Source organism: Cololabis saira, chromosome 18, assembly GCF_033807715.1.
Source record: "Cololabis saira isolate AMF1-May2022 chromosome 18, fColSai1.1, whole genome shotgun sequence".
Taxonomy (NCBI): Eukaryota; Metazoa; Chordata; class Actinopteri; order Beloniformes; family Belonidae; genus Cololabis; species Cololabis saira.
Genome location: NC_084604.1, coordinates 40,440,211 through 40,445,597, shown reverse-complemented (window position 1 = coordinate 40,445,597; position 5,387 = coordinate 40,440,211). Strand labels below are relative to the sequence as shown.

Here is a 5,387-nt window from a genome sequence, read left to right as displayed (position 1 = left end):
GGAGACCTGGAGGGGCGTCTGGGGGAGGGAGACCTGGAGGGGCGTCTGGGGGAGGGAGACCTGGAGGGGCGTCTGGGGGAGGGAGACCTGGAGGGGCGTCTCGTGGATTGAGACGTGGAAGGGCGTCTGGCGGAGGGAGACGTGGCCGAGCTGCTGGAGGGAGTGGGGTTGGGAGACCTGAACGGGCGTCTGGTCGAGGGAGTGCTGGACGGGCGTCTGGCAGAGTGAGACGTGGCCGAGCTGGACGGAGTGGGGTTGGGAGACCTGGACAGGCCTCTGGTGGAGCAAGACCTGGACCTATAACGACATTACTTTTTCTGAGAGGGATGCATCCATTGTTGGACCAAGTGTCATTGGAGTCACTTAATATTGCATTCAGTGCTCTAAATTAACGCCAAGCGGCCAAATGTTGGTAAAATTCCAGTTTGGCTGGTGTTAAAGAGCAACTTACTAGCCACTTTGACCCATTACTGAATGTGTGTTTGGCTAGTAGGATCTACTAGCCATTTTGACTGGTGATGAAAAAAGTTAATTTAGAGCCCTGATCGCAATGTATTAGGCAAGTTACTCAACTGTATTAAAAAGGACCAACATGTCATTAAGCATACCTGTAAACACCCCTTTCTGGATGTTCAGTAAAGATTGAATGACGAAGGGGAGAAACCTTGGCTGGAGGCTCCGGAAAGCTTGACAGGGTTGGACCTATTAGCGATACGCAATTATTTACAAATACCCATGCAAAACAGAAACATCGTAAAAAATGTATAATGCTTCATTCCAGAACCATTTTATAAAATCATCATAGATGATAATACCTCTGTTGCTTTCCTCGTCGGATTCAGAAGTATCTGTAAATATAACAATGTTAATTACAAGTATAAAATTTGAGGGCCACTGTCAGATTAACAATCATCTATATTGTACGAATGTTGAGAATGAAATGCATACCATTTTCAAGGATGTCTGGAATATTTTTTTTCTTCCGTGGCCTCTTTTTAGCCGGTCTCTCATCGTCTTCCTCTTCATCCTCAGCCAGGCTCGTGAGGTTGTATATTGCGCATTCTCTGCGCTTGGCTACGATTCACAAACCAAAACATCATTAACAATCTGTGAAAAGTCATTCATCTATTCTAGATCCTATTTATTTATTACAGCTAGCTACACACAAGCTTAAAGAAGAACTTCTGCCGATTTCAATATGATGTATTGCTCACGCAACCCATGACTTGTCAGTACCCGGTGATGCTGTATTTTTCGACTCAGCCCTTTGAGATCTGAGCTATTCTTATGGGGGCAGACTTTGTTTACATTAAACCTTTTGAACATAGGCCTAGTCCAAATATCATCCCAAAAGGCATCGTTGTTTGCTAGTTGTCTGCTGATGTTGCATAACCTTTTTTTTTTTTTAAATGTGAATATACTCTGCCCTCATTACAATGACCAGGATCTCAGAAAAGGCTGAAGAAAAAAAAAAATCTCAGGTACTGACAAGTCCAGGGTAGCGTGAGCATTACAACTGCATGTCGAATTTGGCAGAAGTTAACCTTTATCTCCTTAACAGAACCAGCCACAACCAAACTTACCGGATGTCATCTTAATTTTCAATAAGGGGAAGACGAGCCAGTCCTCCTCTGGCTCCACCCGATCCCTTATCGCCTTCTCTGTTTTAGTGACACTAAAACTGGAAGGCCACCGAACTACCTTTTCCCCTTCATCCACCCAGTTTTGTGGGACCACGCCTTCCTCCTCTCTGTCACCCTCCTTCCACACAGCCCTCACATACATGACTGGAAAGGGCAGAACACATTTGCAGTTAGATTATCATCCAAATTCACAGAGTAGTACATGAACAGTGGTTCTCAAAATTATTTGAATTAACCCATTGACGCCTGATGCAGGCCATGGAAAAACAAAAAGATTGGCGAAGGGAGAGGACGGGGTCGCCTCCTTGACTCTTCAGTCTTTTCGTTTTTCCATTTGAACGGCAGCCATTTTAAGGTTCAGGCATCAATGGGTTTAAAAAACCCAAACAAAGAATCCAAATGGACTCTTGGACACATTGAGAAACACAGCAGGACATACCAAAAACACAAATTGTAATGTTGGATGATTAGAATGTTAGATGACTACTCAAATGAATCTAATAAGGAGATAACAGGACCACAATTGACTACATTGGAGGGTTTTAGGACAAAACAATAGAGTTGGCAGATGCGCGTGCAGGAAACGGATGAGGGCGAAGCCAGTTATGGAAACAGGTGAGGGAAGAACAGTGGTTTATAGTTATGGTGAAATGAAGGGAATTGAATGCAGGTAGTCATCGAGAAACGGGTGGAAAAAACGGAAAAGGTGATCTCTATTAGGTTCTAGATAACAGAATAAAAAGATTAACCTTCAATAATAATGCTCCAGCGAGTGACGGAGGGGCATGAGGACAAATCCACCAGCTTCTCGGGGTAGACAGGCCACCTTCCGGTACAGGTCCCGCTCGAGCAACTGTGCATTTCTCATTCTGACCTGTCCGTTTGCTGTGCACACTATATCAAGCAATCCAGAGCTGCATGGTTGGCTAAAAAATGGTGACGTGTGACGCTGGTGCAGGATTTCGCATTCAAAAGAACCATCTGCATTTTGCTGTCGAATGAAGGCAAATTGCTGATCTTTCAAAAGAAAACAACAGTCTTTCGTTTTGATGGAAGCAAATTTTCTAGGCTTTGTAGCGCTCATGTTCACGCCCGAGTGTTCCAGTTCCGCCAGACGCCTCGTCACCTGTTCCAGAGGACTTTTTCCACTCCTGACATGCTTCTTGATTTTCTGGAGGTAATTTTCAAAGGGGAAACATGACACCTCATTTAAGGAGCACTGGAAGTGACGGACATCTTCGTGGAGATGCGTTAATCCATGTACATTGTACACTGGGAATGTTTCACCATAGAGCCGAGCACTGGTCCTGACAAAGTGCTTGAGCAGGTCTTGGGCATACTGAAGATAACGCTGGCGGATCCTGTCATCTGACTCCAGCAGTATCGACATGGCCACAGTGAAAGACACGAAATGTTGGTACAGTTCCAGGGACAACACGTTTTTCAGCACGACAGGTCCAGTGTAGAGCAAAAACTGCCTTAGTTCAGTTGCTTTCCATCTGTCAAGCTCGTGTAAAGCTCGGGGCTGTCGGGCAAAATCGCTGGGCATCTTGCCCCTCAGAGCAACCAGTTTCTCAGAAATTGTTTCTTTTTGTCTTGCTGATAACCGGCAGATTTTCGGGCCCCGTGTCAAGTACACCAACATCCGTCTCACCACACCCAAGCAGACCATGTGCATGTAGTCCAAGACGAAAGAGGTAACGCAAGGCACTCCGGCAGTAATGAAGGGGCTGCGTCCTTGCTGATGGTTCTTAAAATATTCCCCTTTTGAGAAACCATCATCTGTACGGGAAGTGCTTTCATCACCAGTGAAAACTATTCTTCCATCAACGCGGATACCCCTGGTGATGCATCTTTCACAGCTCTCATATGAAGTGTGACCCTTGATGCATTTCAGAAATGCCCTGGCTGGCGCATCACAGATCAAAGAGTCAATGATGACAGAGTAAGTGTGGCCTTCAAAAGTTATACCATCTTGTTTGAGGTGAGCATACTCTGTCAGGAAGTCTCGGAGATACTCCTCAGGAGGGCTAGGTTTCTTTGTGCCACTGAAAATGGCAATAATGAATGGATCAAATTTGCCACATTTCCCCAGTATCGGCCAGCACTGCACTCCACTACTTTTAAATAGTGGTATACCATCAATGTTTACACTGAGGTGCACATCCTGCCCCTCCAGATGTCTCAGGCAACTACGGATGCCCTTCTCCAGTCCGTAATACTTATACTGGCCTCCACATTTTGGTTCTGTCGAACTAGTCTGTGGTGTACCGAGGAGTGTTCGGCAATCCAATGGCAATAGGTGGCCTTGCTTCCTTAATATTGGCAATAACCCATTGATTGCTCTGTGTGTCAATTTGTGTTCCAGTGCCCACTGTCTTAGTTCTTCCTCAAAGCTGCTCGTCACTTCAGGGTCAGCAATCATTGATTCCGATTCAGAGTCAGTGCAGTCAAAATCAGTCTCAAAGTCGATGCGGTCTGGTGTCCCAGGTGCACTAACACTGTTGCGGTCTGGTGTCCCAGGTGCACTAACACTGTCGCGGTCTGGTGTCCCAGGTGCACTAACACTGTCACGGTCGCCGTCACCAGATACACTAGCAGGCCTTGGATTCTCGCTAGCACTATCCTGATCGCTACTGTCTGAACGTCTGAGAAGTTGCTCTAGGTTTCTTTTGAGTTTTCGCCATTTTTGCACAATCTGCAAATGTAGACATGCACAAATTAGCTTCTTCATGTAACCCCTAAAGAAAAAAAAGACGGGGCATTAGTCGTACCTACCTCGGCTGTGTTTTTCTGAAGTTCAATCGACCTGAAAGAAAGGCAAAGAACAGTTTTAGAAAGTTTCCTTGTAAAAGTGTCAAAGTAGAAATGCTCGTGCACACACCTGCCCGCATGTGTGAAGACACACACACACACACACACACGCACACACTAGTGCATTTCTGTGATATGGTACAATAACCGACATATATATGTGGCCTGGTGCTAAATGATGGAACCGGACAGAGCAAAATTATTTGTATGGGTCTTTATTCCCCGACTGCACTCGGGGAGCACAGCATTAATTTTTTGTGATTTTAAGGCTTTCAGGTTATCAGTAGTAAAACAAAAAAAAAAAAAACATTCTTTCTTGTTTCTGTTCTTAATGCACATCAGCAGTAAATCAACTCCAGTACTGCCGATAACTCAACCTAATGAACTCTCACTACTAGCTGTAGGTATCTCTAGACAACAGTAGCTTACACTAAACATATCCAAGCAGTGTAGACTAAGGAAGGAAAATAAGGAAATAAAACATCTGTTAAACCACACAACTCAAAATAACTTTACATTCCTGTGCATTATGTCACAGAGAAATACACATTATATTATTACAACAATTCTAAATGAGCTTGAAATAAAAGGTTCATTAGTAAATCATGAACTCACTCTCTCACTCCGGTGTGCCACCTGCACGCCAAAGACACGCACAGCAGGAAGTCAAACGCCACTCGACAGCCCTTAATCTCCCCTATAAGTTTGACAGAAACATAAAATGTACAGTTGAAGGTGTGTAAAAATAAAAATTTTCATATGAACTTATCTTCCAGTGTACTCTATCAGCACTTACGCTGCACTGCTGTTTAGTGTCGGGCCTCAGCTCGTCAACAGACACGCAATTCTTTGTGGATCTACAAGAATCAGCCAGAACACAAAATCATCATCCATTAACCTCAGTCCGTTAGTCTAATCACACTCCCATCT

The 5,387-nt window shown here is 44.6% G+C and overlaps 1 long non-coding RNA gene across 1 annotated transcript; it reads right to left on the bottom strand.

Moving 5' to 3' along the window:
* Positions 1 to 1,651: 1,651 nt before the first annotated feature.
* LOC133464685 (uncharacterized) lies at positions 1,652 to 5,142 on the bottom strand. Its single transcript, XR_009784495.1, has 3 exons — positions 5,073 to 5,142; positions 4,422 to 4,452; positions 1,652 to 1,787 (listed from the first exon to the last, which is right to left on the bottom strand). It is a non-coding gene; the product is annotated as an uncharacterized LOC133464685 (long non-coding RNA).
* Positions 5,143 to 5,387: the final 245 nt, after the last annotated feature.